Source organism: Ictidomys tridecemlineatus, chromosome 8 (genome assembly GCF_052094955.1).
Source record: "Ictidomys tridecemlineatus isolate mIctTri1 chromosome 8, mIctTri1.hap1, whole genome shotgun sequence".
Lineage (NCBI taxonomy): Eukaryota > Metazoa > Chordata > Mammalia > Rodentia > Sciuridae > Ictidomys > Ictidomys tridecemlineatus.
Window position 1 is genome coordinate 16,046,648 of NC_135484.1, and position 14,876 is coordinate 16,061,523.

A 14,876-nucleotide genomic window follows, 5' to 3' on the forward strand; every position below is an offset into this window, starting at 1 on the left:
CAGGTTCTTAGATCAAACTGAATTATACCTTTGATTTCCTGATTCTCCAGCCTCAGACCAACACTGGACTCTCTTGGCTCCATAACCAATAAGCCAATTTTTACAATAAGTCTCTTGGTTCTTTTTCCCTGGAGAACCCTGAACAATAAAAATTAATGGAGAGTGACTGATATTTTGTGCTTCCTTCATATTGTAGAGTAACTAAAACCCGTGATTTTGCCAAATTTGTTTTTGTAAGCAGAATTTAAGGATTACACTTAAACTAACAGGTAGTCTAGATGTCAATCTCAAACATTTTGCTGGCTCAAAACAAATCATCTTGTGCTTAAGGAATAAAATATTTTTCTGGTTTTTCCCCAGTGCTCTTCACCCTTGATAGTGTTTTTTTTCCTTGTTGTTGCTGTTGTTCCTCAACCTGACCTCACCTTTAATTAGAAGTAAGTTGTATGCATGTGGGTATGGGTGTGCATAGTGGAGAGAAAATTTAAAACAATTCTATTTATTTTCTTTTTTCCCCCAGTATAAATAATAAAAAACCGTACATTCAAACAAAAATAAGAAATATATTGCACAGCAGAACACTCTTTACTTGAAATGTTGTTTTATTTATTCAAGGATAGGATTAATATCCAAAGTACAAGAAGAATTTCTACCAAAGTTACTTCTTCTGACATATGGGCATATGCTATGAGCAATTCACAGCATATAATCCTGCACCAAGATTCTACAATCTGAAATAACCAGGAGCACAGATTAAAAGCACAATGGGCAATTATTATAACCATCAAATTGACAACCACTTAAATATACGTGTACCAAGTGGTGAATAAGAAAAGGATCAACATAGCTATCATATTTGTTGGTCAGAGCACAAATTGAATCAATCCTTTGATATGTAACTGGATAATAACCTATATAGTTAACAATGTGCTCATTCAACTTCACAACAATCCTGGCATTATTTCTGGGCTTTTGAATGTGTTCATATAGCATTTAGATATACAGTTGTTTATTGTAGTGTGGTAGTGTAGCCAGAAAGAGTTCTGGTTATTTCATTTTTCCTAGGTTGTGGTTACCAAGATAATAGGCCTTAAGTCTCTGTAGAGGATGTTGGGACTAACATTAAAAGTATAATTTTGCACTTGTGTTCCAAGTTTTCACGCATTACAACACACCTCCTCTTCATTCAGATCTTTCTGGGTTTCTAATCTGGCTTAGGCCTTGGAATTGATTGGGGTAATACAGCTGTTTTTTTTTTTTATTCCAGTTAGACCTTCCCCCTTGGTCTTAAATTCTTCTGTTTACTCAGATCCAGTGAGGATTTAGTAAACCCCTCGTATCTTTCACTTCTAGGAACACCATGAACTCACATCCTCGGGCTGCAGGAGTCAGACTGTTCTGTTTGCTGTTTTGACTCTCCTGCCCATTACAGTAGCCCCTTTGCTCTGCAGCTTGAGTGCCATCAAATGACTCCCATTGATTTTTGGTGTCCCAATTCAGGGACTGCAGTTCCCTCTCTGAGGTCTGGTCTCAGGATTAGAGTAATGGCAGAGCCCTTCAAGGATTCCAGAGTTTCCCTTGGAAATTGTGATTCACAGTAGTGATGACAGTGGTAAGAAGCAGTGGGGACTCTCAGGGTACCACTGCCGCCACTGTCACCCAGAGGTCCATTGCCAAGTTGCCTGCAGGGTTGGTTGCACACAGCCATCTCCATCTTGGGACAGTGGCCAGGGCCTTGTGGGCCAGGGTGCTTGCAGGTTTGCTGCTACCACCATCTCACAGTGCAGCCAGTTCTGCCTGAAAACATCACACAGGGCCTGAGGTCCAGTGTCAGGGTGCCTAGGGTTTGGCTGCCCTAAGGTCCTCCTGCTGGAAGTGTTGGTGGCCACCATTTTGCTGCTTCTTTGCAAGGTCACTCATTTGTGCACATGTCTCATGGTCTCTCTGCAAGGTGGAATGGCATTGAGATCCTGGGACTGCAACATGGCTGAGCCTGGGGTATCTTACATCCTTATCTGTCGGATAGTGACTGGGTCTGCATGGGTTGTTCATGGCCAGGTAATCCTGTGAACATTCAGACTGGGGGCATTTTGCCTGGTGGAAGCATTGGTTAGAGATGCTGGAGAGAGCGGGCTCACTGGTTCCATTAGTCCTGATGTGTGTTGGTGCGGGGAGCTACCTGCAAATTACTTGAGGGTCTTTATTTTTTGTCGAGCCATGGAGATTTAGGTTTTCCCTTGGGAACTATACTGACTCCCCTACCACCACGCCATGTATTAGATTGCCCAAACCCATGACCTCTATCTCTGCTCTACTAGGGAGACCCCTCTCATAGCTCTGGAGTTGGGCATAACCTGTTGGGAACTTGACAGCCCACCTCCTACCTTTTTTGCAAAGAACATTTCATGGAAAACCTTTTATGTTCCCTGATATAAATAAAGCAAGTGCAGGCTCCATGTTGCTCATGTTAGTGTGGAAGATTGATCCCTAAGATGGGCTAGCACATCCCGCCCCCGCTTTTCAAAATTACTTTCTCTGTCTTGTGGTTTTATCACTTTCTTTTTCTTAGCTTTTATTCTGCATCCAGCCATTCCACCAAGAACAACTCATTTCAATCAACTGGGTGGGATGTGGGCAGGACATGGGGACAGATGGGGTTGACTACATCAGGTCAGAAGATTAGAAGAAGGTGTGAGGGCACCTTGCTATCACCTTGCCCAGCCAACCAGTCCAGCACCTACCAGACTGGAGCTATCTTCAAATTCCAGACAACCCCCCTATCATAACTCTAAATGAGCTCAAGTCTAGCCTATTTTGGAGCCATTCTAACATGTAGTAAGGTGCGAGGCAGAATTTGATCTCAGGTAAGGTGGGGCCCCTGACACATAACACAACACAACAGTACATCTGAAACATCAATCAAACAAGGGCTAAGAGAGCTTTTAACTTTCTTTTGTGGAAAAAGTGGCAAAATGCTTCCATATTTTAAAATTTCACCTTTAAAAAGATCAGGCTCTCCTTATTAGCTCCCCAAAGTACATTTAAATTTCAATTCCTGTGTGAAGATTTACTTTATGCAACTTATATGTAACTTATTGACAACAGGTTACTTGAACCAGCTATAAAACCTCAAAAGACATGAACAAATACCAACCAAATTTGTTATTTTTATACAAATCAGAGATTTTGCTACACATAATTAGTTTGGAGAACACCAACTTGGCAAACCTTTATATTTAACTAAGTGTAACGTTTAAAGTGCAATTTGGAGTCCAGATTATATGGTAATAGTAATCACAGGTCTGCATGGATTAACAAAATCAAGAGACTTAAATCTTTTATAGATATAAATGTATAAAATCTTTTATATTTAGGAAAATATACATGTAAAATCTTTTACATTTAGGAAACAGGGTGCATGATAAGAAATTGACTTACTCAAAGCAAACATATATAAGACAGGTCTTCAATTGAGAGCATGGCCCTTCAACGTAAAATACAATGTATAAAAGAGAGCACTTAGTGGTTATCTTGCCAGTAAATTTATATACACTTTCATTTTATAAACTTTTATGTAACACATAGACAAGGCTTAGACAGCTATAGTTTACAGACCCATTTATATACACAGTCACATAAATTCAGGGTGTTTAGTATATTGTTAGATTTAAGTAACAGTTGTTTGCTTAGCCAGTTACAAAGTAATAATTTCAGACTTTCAAACATGTACAAACCCTAATTACTTTAAGACTTAGTTTCCACAAGTCATAAAACCAAACAAAAAGAAGAAAATTATCTTGATAGATAAATTTTAGCCAATTTAATCACATACAAAAAATTTTTGAGATTTACCTTCCCCCAACTTTCGGCAACTTACTTAGACATTCACAACATTACCTCCTTAGTTTTGTCATCTTTAATCTTGGACATTAGCACAAAAATATTGCTTTACCAGACAAAATACTTGTCATTAAGCAACATAACATTTCTTTTATTCTAATTTTCCATATTAAAATATATTTCTATACCTGTAATGTTATTTTATCTTTTCTAGTTTTGGAACACTTCTTAAATTCACATTCTAAACAATCCTTATGATGTTTTCTGTGCATTTAATTTACACAACGAATTTCATCCCAGGAGAGGGTTGGACAATCCAGCATATACAAAAACTGTGTTTTATTCTTTTTTCTCCTGTGTTACATTCAATGACATTTTTGAACCTGACCTGTCTCCATGAACACTGTCACAATGCCATCAACTTTAAGTGAGTTCCCCACTGTCACTTGTACCCAGAGGCTCCTTTTGGGCCTTTTCTTATACTAGGAAGACTGATATGCAATGCAAGAAGTCCTTTCCATTTTTCTCTTTAGGGGTTCTTGAAGATCCCTTTGCAGAGGCTGCCTATGCAACACAGGTTGTCCTTAGTTTCTGTCTTTTTCTTTTCTGGGTGCAGTTATTTGTCCTGCCTGACTCTCCAGACTTTTAGTTTATGGGATAGTGTTGTAGCAAGAACACCGCTTTGTCCCAGTGATGAATATCCCCTGGCCAAATGGGGTGTCCTGTCAGATCTAAACAGTGGAGACTCTTCCTGTCCCCAGGTCATAAACTGACAGAGCTGGGACCTACTATCACATCCTTTGTAGCCATCGGCTTCCACCCCCAACATACACCAGAACAAAAGGAGCAGAAAGGCAGGACAGAGGCCAGGCTCTCTTAGGCTATTATTCTAGAGCCCAGGCAGTTTTCTGTGATTTTCCCCCAGGTTTAGGGCTGGTGTCCGTGACCCACAGTGAGATGACCTGCAGCTGACAGGGGCCAGGATGAGGAACAGTGCTAGGAGTGCCAGCTCTGGGTTTAAAGACTGAAATCTTTTGACCCTTTCCTCTGGTGTCTTGCTATCTTTGCACACCAGCAGCAACGCCTTTGGCACTTTCCGCTTAGTTCCTGATGGTTGAGAACTTGATCTTGCAACTTCATAAGTGCCCCCCCATACCCGATCCTTCATATACCTTACCCCTGACAGGCCTACTTCAACTTCCAAATTGTAAAATAATCCAGAAAAAACATCCAAAGGTAAGATTGTGTTACAGTAAACTGTCTTTCTCTTAGACAGGTTTATACCTATGCATGGAGAAGGGAAAGTAAGCACGACACTCGGAGCAATCAAGGGATCTTTATTGCAATGGTGTCTGATTGACCTGGAGAAAAAGAGGAGGGAGAGAGAGGGCCCAGCAGGAGAAGGTTTTTATAGCCCTTTGCTGAGCTTCTTAAATTTAATAGGGTCTCTGGGTCTGCCAGCTGCCTTGTTGGTGTATAGTGATTGGGTCACACTGTAGTTGCTAAAGGTGTCATCTTCTGCCTTCAAGCAGATTGGGCATGGGCTAGGTGTGGGTTTCAAATCAAAAAACAGCAAGATTAAGTAAAGGAAAAGGCGCCAAATAACCATACCAAAAGGAAGGGCTAATGAAGGGTGGGGATTGGCTACTCAGTTTACCCTGCAGCTAATATTCCTCCCTTTTTGTTTTTCTAAATGGTGTGGGAACAACATAGTTCCTCTGCCTACTTCCTGCTGAGAAAGGGCAGCAGCCTGGGGCCTACCTGGGAGAGATGGGAATGTTCGGGGATAGGCTTGGGAATACCAGGGCAGATAGAGATAACATCCAGTGGCTATAGACAGTTATCTCGAAAGGGGCCAAGTCCATAAAGTCCATAAAGGTTCCTTGAAGCCATAGGTTGTCAATGGCTTCAAACCATTCCTGAGTAGTGGAGATCCTTGGTATCAGCCACTGGTCCTGTCGTAGGGACTCAAGGAAATATGGGAAGTGTTTCCACATAGTGTCACCAGCACCTGAGAGGACCAGAATGAGCAAAAATGGAATAAGGATTAAAGCAAAGGTCAGTTTGGGGCAGAAGTTCCACAATAGAGAACTAGCAGAAAAAGGCCAAGGGCCATGAGGAGGCTTCAGAGGGCGTAAAGGCTCAAAAACTGGGATGAGCCAAGAGGATCTCTGGGTGTATCGTCTCTTGCTGTGGGCTGGTCCTTGTCTTTGCATTGTCAACATCGGGTGAGGGCTTTGCGGGAGGAGGTACAGTCATCTAAGTTGTGAAGAAGTTGGTAGTCATTGAGAAGATGCTAGTTAAAAGTTTGGTTAGAAAATTTGCTCATTTGTTTTTGGAAGAACATTATTATGCATGGAAGGAAAGTGCAGAAAAGCAGTAGGCCTACTAGTGGACCTATGAGGGGCAGGAGCCAGGCGAATAAGGAATTTTGGAAAAATCCCAGAAAATCAGTTTGGGGAGTAGTTTTTGCAAAATCGGTGAATTTATTAACATTTTATTCTACTAGGCCTGATTCATTCACATAATAGCAACATTCTTATTCTGCTGTCAATAAGTCTAGAGCTCATGGGTTTCGGAAAACCACCTGAGCCAGGGAGGTGACCTGTCTCTGGAGGGAGGAGAGTGACTCTGATGTAGCATCAAGAGCATTTGAAACATTTGGTGAAGGTCATCTTTACTCCAGATAAAGTGCCCTATAACTCCTTTTGAGACTCCAGCTGCTGCTGTAGATGCGGCTAGGGATATTTCTATCAAAATGGGCAGAAAGACTACACGCTTGCTGCATGGGGAATTAGGGTGAGGGAGTAAAAGCTCAAACTCTGCAGAGCTGTATAAAGTAAGTTGGGGGGTTATTAGGACAATGAAATAGGGAGTGATTATATTGTCAGAGATGTGGGTCATTAAGGTTCCATTACACCAAAGAAAGTCTCCAGGGTTTGTATATTTATTTGTGGAAGCAGTCATGAAATGTGAGCACCTGTCATGTTGGGTGTGTGACAAAGGGCTAATGCAGAACCATCGGGGCAAGAGGAATTGGGTGTTACTAAGAGGAGGTTCCCACCAAGGAACATTTGAAGCAGGTTGCATTTTAACACCAGTGGAGGACAGATCATATGAGGAGAAGTTGAGAGGGACTGTGGCCAGGAAGTGCCTTTCCAGGGAGGCACAAAGAAGATAGTTCTTGGGATCTAACGAGGGGACTGTTGTGTTTAGGTATGTTAATGTGTCTTGGATGATTTCAATCCAAGTTTGGATCTGGGAACCAGGTTTGGAGGAGTTTGAAGAGGAGGGGTTTTGGAGTTCTTCTATCTGTCTAGTTAGGACCTTTTCGGAGTGCCCGGAAGTGTCTGACGTTAGGATCGTGGACCTGGATGGGGTCTGTGTTGTTACGCTTCTCCCTACCCATATATACTCAGAAGTTTTGGCCTGCAGCTGTGACTCCAGAGGCCCATTGTGGATGAGCTGGATCATAGATTTTGAGGGAATGTGTGTAATCATTCCATCCCTTCCTCTTCCACAGGAGCATGCTGGTGTCTTGGTGTCTATTGGAGTAATGGATCTTACATGACCAGTAAGGGCAACCTTTGTAGGTGTCCGGACATCGTTTGCAATAGTGCTGGGTTTGATCATATAGAAAGCAGAGACAGGGCCCCAGGGCATTGGTGACCTTTTTGAAGAATCTCGAGTCAAGAGAAATGGAAATAGGAGCAATTGTGTTGAGTGGCATATCAAAAGTAAAAATTAGTTCAGTTTTAGGCATGGATCCATCCTTCCATTGATCAATCAATGTGAACCTCCATATGTAGGATCCAAAGGAATTACAGAAGAGGGAGATGTAGGCTAAGAGAAGGCGCAGAAGATTGACCCAGATATAGAAGTTATTCATCGCTTTGGGGGGACCTGGTGAAGCAGAGTTTCAGTGGGTTGGTGGGAGAGGGACTGCAAGCATATGTTGATGAAGAAGAAGAAGAGGTATCAGCAGGATCAGGATCAGGAGCTGATTTAGGTTTTTAACCTGGAAATGTGAATCCAGGGAGTTAGCTTTGTTGGAGATTCTTGAAGCCTTGCAGCTGTCGGGGTACATAGGGTAATTTGTAGGAGATCTTCCCATTTTGGTAAAACGAGGGGAAGGAGTTTGGTCCAATTTAGGTGAGTCTCTAGTGTAAATTTGGTCAAAATTTCTTTTATTGTCTGGTTGGTATACTTCACCTTTCTGGATGATTGTGAATGATAAGGAATGTGTAGGTGCCTAAGAAATGAATTCAAGTCCGTTGTCGAACTGAAAAGAGATGGGTATTCAGAAACTAGGATAAAGGCAACTGTGGTAGCCCATTTATTGGCAGTTGGGAAGGCTTCGACCCATCCTGAGAAAGTATCTACTGGAACTAGTATTTAAGTTTGCGGATGGGTGGCATGTTGGTGAAGTCTAGCTGTCAATTAGCTGCTGGAATATGGCTCCATGCTTAGTGTGTTGGGAAGGTTCCAGGCTTTACAAGGGTTTGAGAATTTGTTCTTTTACAGATGGAGTAGTTAGAAGGTAGCTGTTGTAGAAACTGGACATCCTTGGGGTTGAGTGTGAGAAATGAGCTCGTAAAGGTTTTTAGGCTTTTGGAGTTAGTATGAAAGAAAGAATGGAGATGAGAGCAGGGATTGGTTTGACATTGAGGACTTGGATTGTGGGATAACTAATGCCAGGGTACAATATTGGGCTTCCTGATCATCCCTTGAATTGACTCTAGTGACAGATGAAGAGTCATGTTGGTGTGAGCTATAGTATGTGATTCCGATTTTAGTGGGAAGGCGTGAGGCTCTAAGGAGATCAGTGATGACCTTAGCATTGGTGACTGTGAAGCCCCTGTAAGGAGTCCTCTCTCTTTCCATATGGCAGAGTGGGAGAAGATTATGTGATAACATGTTTAGAGTCTGTGTATAAATTTAGGGAATGGTCAGCTGCAAGGTGGAATGCCCTATTGATGGTTATTAGTTCAGCCTGTTGGTTGGTGATGTGCAGAGGCAGAGATCAGTTTCTTAGCCTCCTGCAGAACACGTGTGCTGCAGCTAGAGCATGTAGGCATGGTGCCCATCCCCTGACAGTTGGATCCAGTTGTTTACAGAGATAGGCAACAGGAGCGAAGGTTTGGCCCTTATGTTGACCAACACTCTGAGGGCTAAGCTTGTTTTTTCGTGGACATAAAGAATGAAAGTTTGTTAGATATCTGGGAGATGTAGGGTTGGTGCTTGGAGGAGGGCTCATTATATGGACAGAAAATGAGATTTAGGTGATGAGGGGAAGGGCTTCTGTTTATCTCCCTTGGCCATTTCGTATAGTGGTTTAGCCAGGAGTGAAAAGTTGGGAATTTGTTATTCTCCCAGGGAATCTTAACACAATGTCAACACATGGGCATGTATTCTCCACTGGAAATTTTGTTACTTTTACGCTTACTATGAATACTGTCACATTATTCTTGAGAAAAATTGTACCAGGTTGCACTTCTACCATAGTAACAATTTCACTTCCCTCGTCAAAGCTGGGTCTTAACAATTACAGGTTTTTACAAAAAGTTGCCCTCCATGAAATGATGCACTTTTAAATTGTATCAATTTTCACAGCAGTTTATTCTAGGAAACTGTTTAGAGGTTTATACACATATGGTTATTGCAATGTTCTCTTTTTGTTAAAGTAACTAACAGGAGGCCATGTTCTCTTCATCAAAGAGCTGGCTGCATATAAATCTGATGGTCAGTCCATAGATTTAGATGATCTGCCATGCAGAGGGAAAAAGAAAAGTACCCGTAAAACGAGCTAGTCTGAGAGGATCTTCAAGATGTATTATTTTAAGATATCACTGAGAACAGCTGAACGCATACAGGCTCCATATTTCTTTGAAAATAAGCATTAATGCATAGACACAGCTCTCCTTTTCCTAGCAAGAACAGTGTTCCCATAACGCATTCCAAGTTTTCCTGTCTGCCGTAGAAAAATAAATGTATTTGAAAAGCCACAAGTACTAGTTTTCTTTTTTTAAATATTTATTTTTTAGTTTTAGGTGGACACAATATCTTTATTCTATTTTTATGTGATGCTGAGAATGCTAGGTGCCTGACAGGACATTATCACTAGACACAAAACTGCTGTGCTTTTTTTTTTTTTTTAATTTCCCTGTTTGTATTTTTTTAATCTTTAGTTTAACCTTTTGTGGTGCTGAGGATTGAACCCAGTGCCTCATGCGTGCTAGGCAAGCACTCTACCATGGAGCCACAACCTCAGCCCCTGCTGTGCTTTTTTAAACACACATTTAAGAAAAAGAAAAAAAAAAGCAGCACAACTCCATGGGGGGGGGGGAAGACTTGCAAAACATGTTTTTGATAAAAATCCTTTTTAAATTTTTTTAGTTTATTTATTTTTATTTTGTTATATATGACAATAGAATGCATTACAATTCATACTACACATATACATATAGAGCACAGTTTTTCATAACCCTAGTTTTACATAAAGTGGAGTCACACCATTCGTGTCTTCATACATGTACTTAGGGTGTTGATGAATTACATTGTATGAAGGCACGAATGGTGTGATTCTACTTTGATAAAATCATTTTTATGGAAAAGAAAAGGGCTAGAAACGATGGTGCAGAAATCTAGGGAAAGCAGCCTCAGTCCGTTAAGTGAAAAGTCCAAAATTTGCCAGTAAAGTACAGCAGCCGAGGCCTAGGAAGTCGCCGGGACTCACCCCCACCTCCGTGCCCAGATCCGCCCGCACCCTCCCCCGCACCTAGAAATTCCCAGCCCTCCTCTCTCTGCGCGCACCAGCACGCACAAATTCCCGGCCCCTGCTCTCCGCCACCTGGCTCCGGCTCTCCGCACCACGCCCCGCTTTAGTCACGTCCGCGGCTCCCCTGCTCCTGCGCCTGGGTCCAGCGAGCTCAAGATCTCCACGCCCAGCGCCGCGCGCCCTGCCCAACCCAGAGAAGGTCTCTGCTGCCCGCAACCCGCGACCATCCGGCACCCTTCTTCCCGCTGCTCCCACAGAAAGTCCGTGCTACCCGCCATCCGTCTGGCATCCAGCTTCCTGCCTCGCCGTGCCTCCTGCCTCGCAATCAGTCCTGGCTCAGTGTACAGAAAGTCTCTGCGCTCTGCCCCGCTCAGGAGGATCTTTGAAAAAGCGGCCGGCACACACCTGCACCCTTTCTCGCTCCAGTATAATCCATGGATCTGGATACCCTCACCTGCCTCTTTTATGGCATCCTGGTTCTGCTTCTACTGCCGGACAGTTCCTGGGCTGCGCGGACTGGTGAGTTCAACTTAAGATACAACTTAAGGGGTGGCGGACAGTCACAGGCAGGTGTCAAGTATGGACACCTGATGGCAGGACTGAGCCTGGCTTCCTCCTCAGGCCCTTCCACCGCCCCCGCAGGCTCAGTCCCGCCTGGTCCAAATCCTTGTCCAATTCTGAGAGGAGCCAGAAAGAAAAAAGGGCAGGAGGTGGGAAAGGAGAATGCAAGTTGGCAACTTCTGGTGATGTCTCCCAGCCCCTCCGCTCTCTCCCCAAAGCAGTGCCAGAGCCACAGCCACCAGGACCAGGTGCACAGGGGCGTGACCCCACAGGGTTAGGACAATAGATATCCCCAGGCCTGGCTCTGCCCTACAGACTTTCATCTTCTGCAAACCCTTCAGCATCCCAAGGCAGTTGGCCCTTGAACTTCCCACCATACTTCGTCTGGGATCTCAGCACATGCGCCCACAGAGCCCACCAGCCACAATCACTGTTCTGTGATTCAGTGAGCCACCACCCAGCTCACCTCCCTTCACTGCTTTTCTCATCTAGCCACGCCCCCATCCAGGGCCTCCCTACCTTCCCATCCTCCTAGGGGACCCTAACCTCCACCAGGACCACCTGGCACCATATACCCATGCCTGAGGACTCAACCAGCAAACATCTCCACCCCACCCACAGATCCTAAGGCAAGAGGAGGGGGCCCCATTTTTCCAAGTATGACCTTGGTAATGGTATAGAGCTGGGGTCATCTAAGAAACCGAGGTAGTGCAAAGACCTCCTCTTCAAACCCCAATTATTTTGATTAAGCCCTAAAGATTTCAGACATTTTGCTCAGAGTAACATGCCGCAGTCCGGCTGCAGCAAAATAAGGGGGGGGGGGTGACGAGCAACTTGTGTAGATTGATACAGCAGGAGTGGGAGCCATTTATTGTATAGACAGAAGGGGTATATATACATTCCACATAGCTTATCTTAATTAACATAAACTAGATACAGCAGTCAACCAATAAGGAATCTTCACACTTAATGGCTTGCTGGCTTTACTTCACAAACCACTCCCTCTGGCAAAATGCCAGGCGCCATCTTGACTTGTTTACAGACCCTAACAGTAACAGAAATTAGTTTATTGAAGAAACAGGAAAAGGAAAACACAACACTCTCAAGGGAGAGAGTGGGTTCTTTCAGAGTAGAAAGAGACAACCTGCCTCTCCTGTGCTCCAGTTTTATTGGGGATCCCAGGAAAGTTCCCATAGAGTCCTGTCCAGCCCACCTCTTGGCTTTTGACTGACATCAGGGTGACATCAGACTTCAAGTTAGCATTGCCATGACAACTCTGTCACCTTGGCCCATGCTGACTGGTTCTAACTGGATTCTTAATCATTTTTACAGGTTTTGTGGTTAGGAGGAATTATCTTTGTCTTCCAAAAACTGTTCTGTGAAGGGTGACAAATAGTTCTCCCTTCAAAGTAACTTGGGTTCCTCTAGCCTGCGACCCATGCTGGCTTTAGGAAAGAAGCTTTGAACCATGAGAAAATGCTAGGGAGTTTTAAATTAAAGAGACAAGACTCTAATTACTTTTAAAACCAGCTTCAGGACAGCTTCTCCTAGCTCTAGCCTCCAGCCACCTAATGCGGTAAGGAGTTTTACTGAAGAGGCTAGCGAGAGAGTGAGAACACTCCAGGGAGTGGACTTTTATTGGGAACAAAAAATCCCAGGGGAAATCCCATCCAATGAAGGTTAAGGAGGGCAGCATCCCAAGGACAGGGGTGACGATTGGGTCTTCGGGGCAGTGGCCAGACACTCCTCTACACGGACAAGCCCTCAGACATGGAGAAAGGTGGAGAAAGCTCTGACACAGGTGTGTCTAAGCACCTCTCACTCAGCCAGGGAGGTAACTCAAATCACATGCAAGGATGGCCTCCCACATATTCCCCCTTTTTTCTTTTAAAAAGCAGGCGATGCTTTACTCCCTCGAGTCTCTGCACTCTCGCTTTGAAGACTCACCATCTTATAATTACAACATAAAAAAGAATTAATAGCAAAGAGAACAATCTAATAATGTACCAGGTTGAGTGTTTAAGAATGTTTCCAGAGTTAAATCCATTTAATTCCATTAATATTTGATTAGCTAAAGAAAAAGTATCTGAAAAATCAGCTCTATTATTTTGAATATCTTGGATGTGATGATGAAGTTCCAAAAGATCCAAGCTATCATTATTATTTTGCCAAATACCCAAAAAATGGTTCTTAACCTTCTCCCAATCCCAGAGAGAAGCATTGTACTTGGCAGCTGTAACACACACATATTTATAACTTGCATGGCATTTAAGCCTTTCTTTAAACCTTAAAGCCGAAAGTTCTTTACCTATATTTATAACAGTCATCTCTAAAGCATTTAACTTAGTCTCAATCTTTTTATCAATATTTACTTGATTGTGCAGAGCCTTGGAAGTATTTTGGGCTAAATTATTAAGAAGTTTTGCATGTTGACTATGTGGATGCAATGAAAGAAATTATAATTCCAATGGCATGCCTATGTCTCCCTAGCTGGGTATGGATTTGCTGTAAAACTTGAAAACCAGCATCAGCGTACCATAGCTCTGAAATATTAACAGGCAATAAAACAAAAGAGGGCTGATGAAGTACCAGCACTCCTTTTCCTCTATTATATCTAGTAATACAATTGGTTAAGTTACATTTGTTACATGTTACAACATATCTGTCATCTATCCATTTAACTTTTACATTTCCAATGATTAAAACATAAGGAGATTGGACACAGGCATAGCAAGACATATAGCAAGATCCTTCCTTATAGCTCTTTCCAACAAAGTTTGGTAAAGACTTGTCTGTAAAATGTAAGAATTCTGAGGCAGCAATTAAGCACCAAACATCTTTTTGAATACAAGATCCTTCCTTATAGCTCTTTCCAACAAAGTTTGGTAAAGACTTGTCTGTAAAATGTAAGAATTCTGAGGCAGCAATTAAGCACCAAACATCTTTTTGAATACCACCTTCGATGTAGGTCAAAATATTGCTAACAAATCCTGCAGGTGTCATAGCAGAACTTTTTCATAATTGTCTTTTATCGATTTTTGGGAACCAGACTAAAATATACCCACTATCTTTAGTCACCTTATGTTGTACTGGAAAAGTATTTACACAATCTATCCATCTAGGAAAGGTGCCAATCTTAATTATAGAACTATTAGGACAATGAGGTATTCATGGAGGTTTGCAAAAAGACTGGTCTGCCAGGTTTCTGTTCTCAAGACTAAAATGCTCAGGGGTCACTCCAGTCAAACTGGGCTAACTGGGCTGCACAAAATGACCACACAAGAGACACAAATACCTTTTTCTTTGGGGTCGCTGTGACGGCTCCTTTGACCTTAAGGGTCTGCAGAAAGAGAGAGGGCAAGAACACATGCTGACCCCTTTTATTGAGGGAAGCTATTCAAATGAGGCAAGGGGTCAGGTTTCAGGGGGCTGGGTATCTTCATCATATCCACTGTCAGCAGGTTGACTGACACCTGGGTAGGTCACACCCAAGGGCACAGTAAGAGAAGGGGACACACATAAGGCACTTCCATGGAAGATTCTATCCTAAACAGTGCAAGGGGTTACATTACAAAGGAACAGGTGAGCATAGCTTCACCCATGGGGCTGTAGCAAGACATACCCATTTCTGTGACTGAACGCCTCAGCACCCAGCCAGGGAGTATAACTCAGTCACCCATAAGGTTGGCCTCCCACA

General features: G+C 42.9%; 1 long non-coding RNA gene across 1 annotated transcript in view; it reads right to left on the reverse strand.

The window, feature by feature from the left end:
* Window positions 1-14,876, reverse strand: part of LOC144366000 (uncharacterized) — a 133,139-nt gene that overhangs the window by 43,203 nt on the left and 75,060 nt on the right. The gene's annotated exons all lie outside the window — the stretch shown is intronic.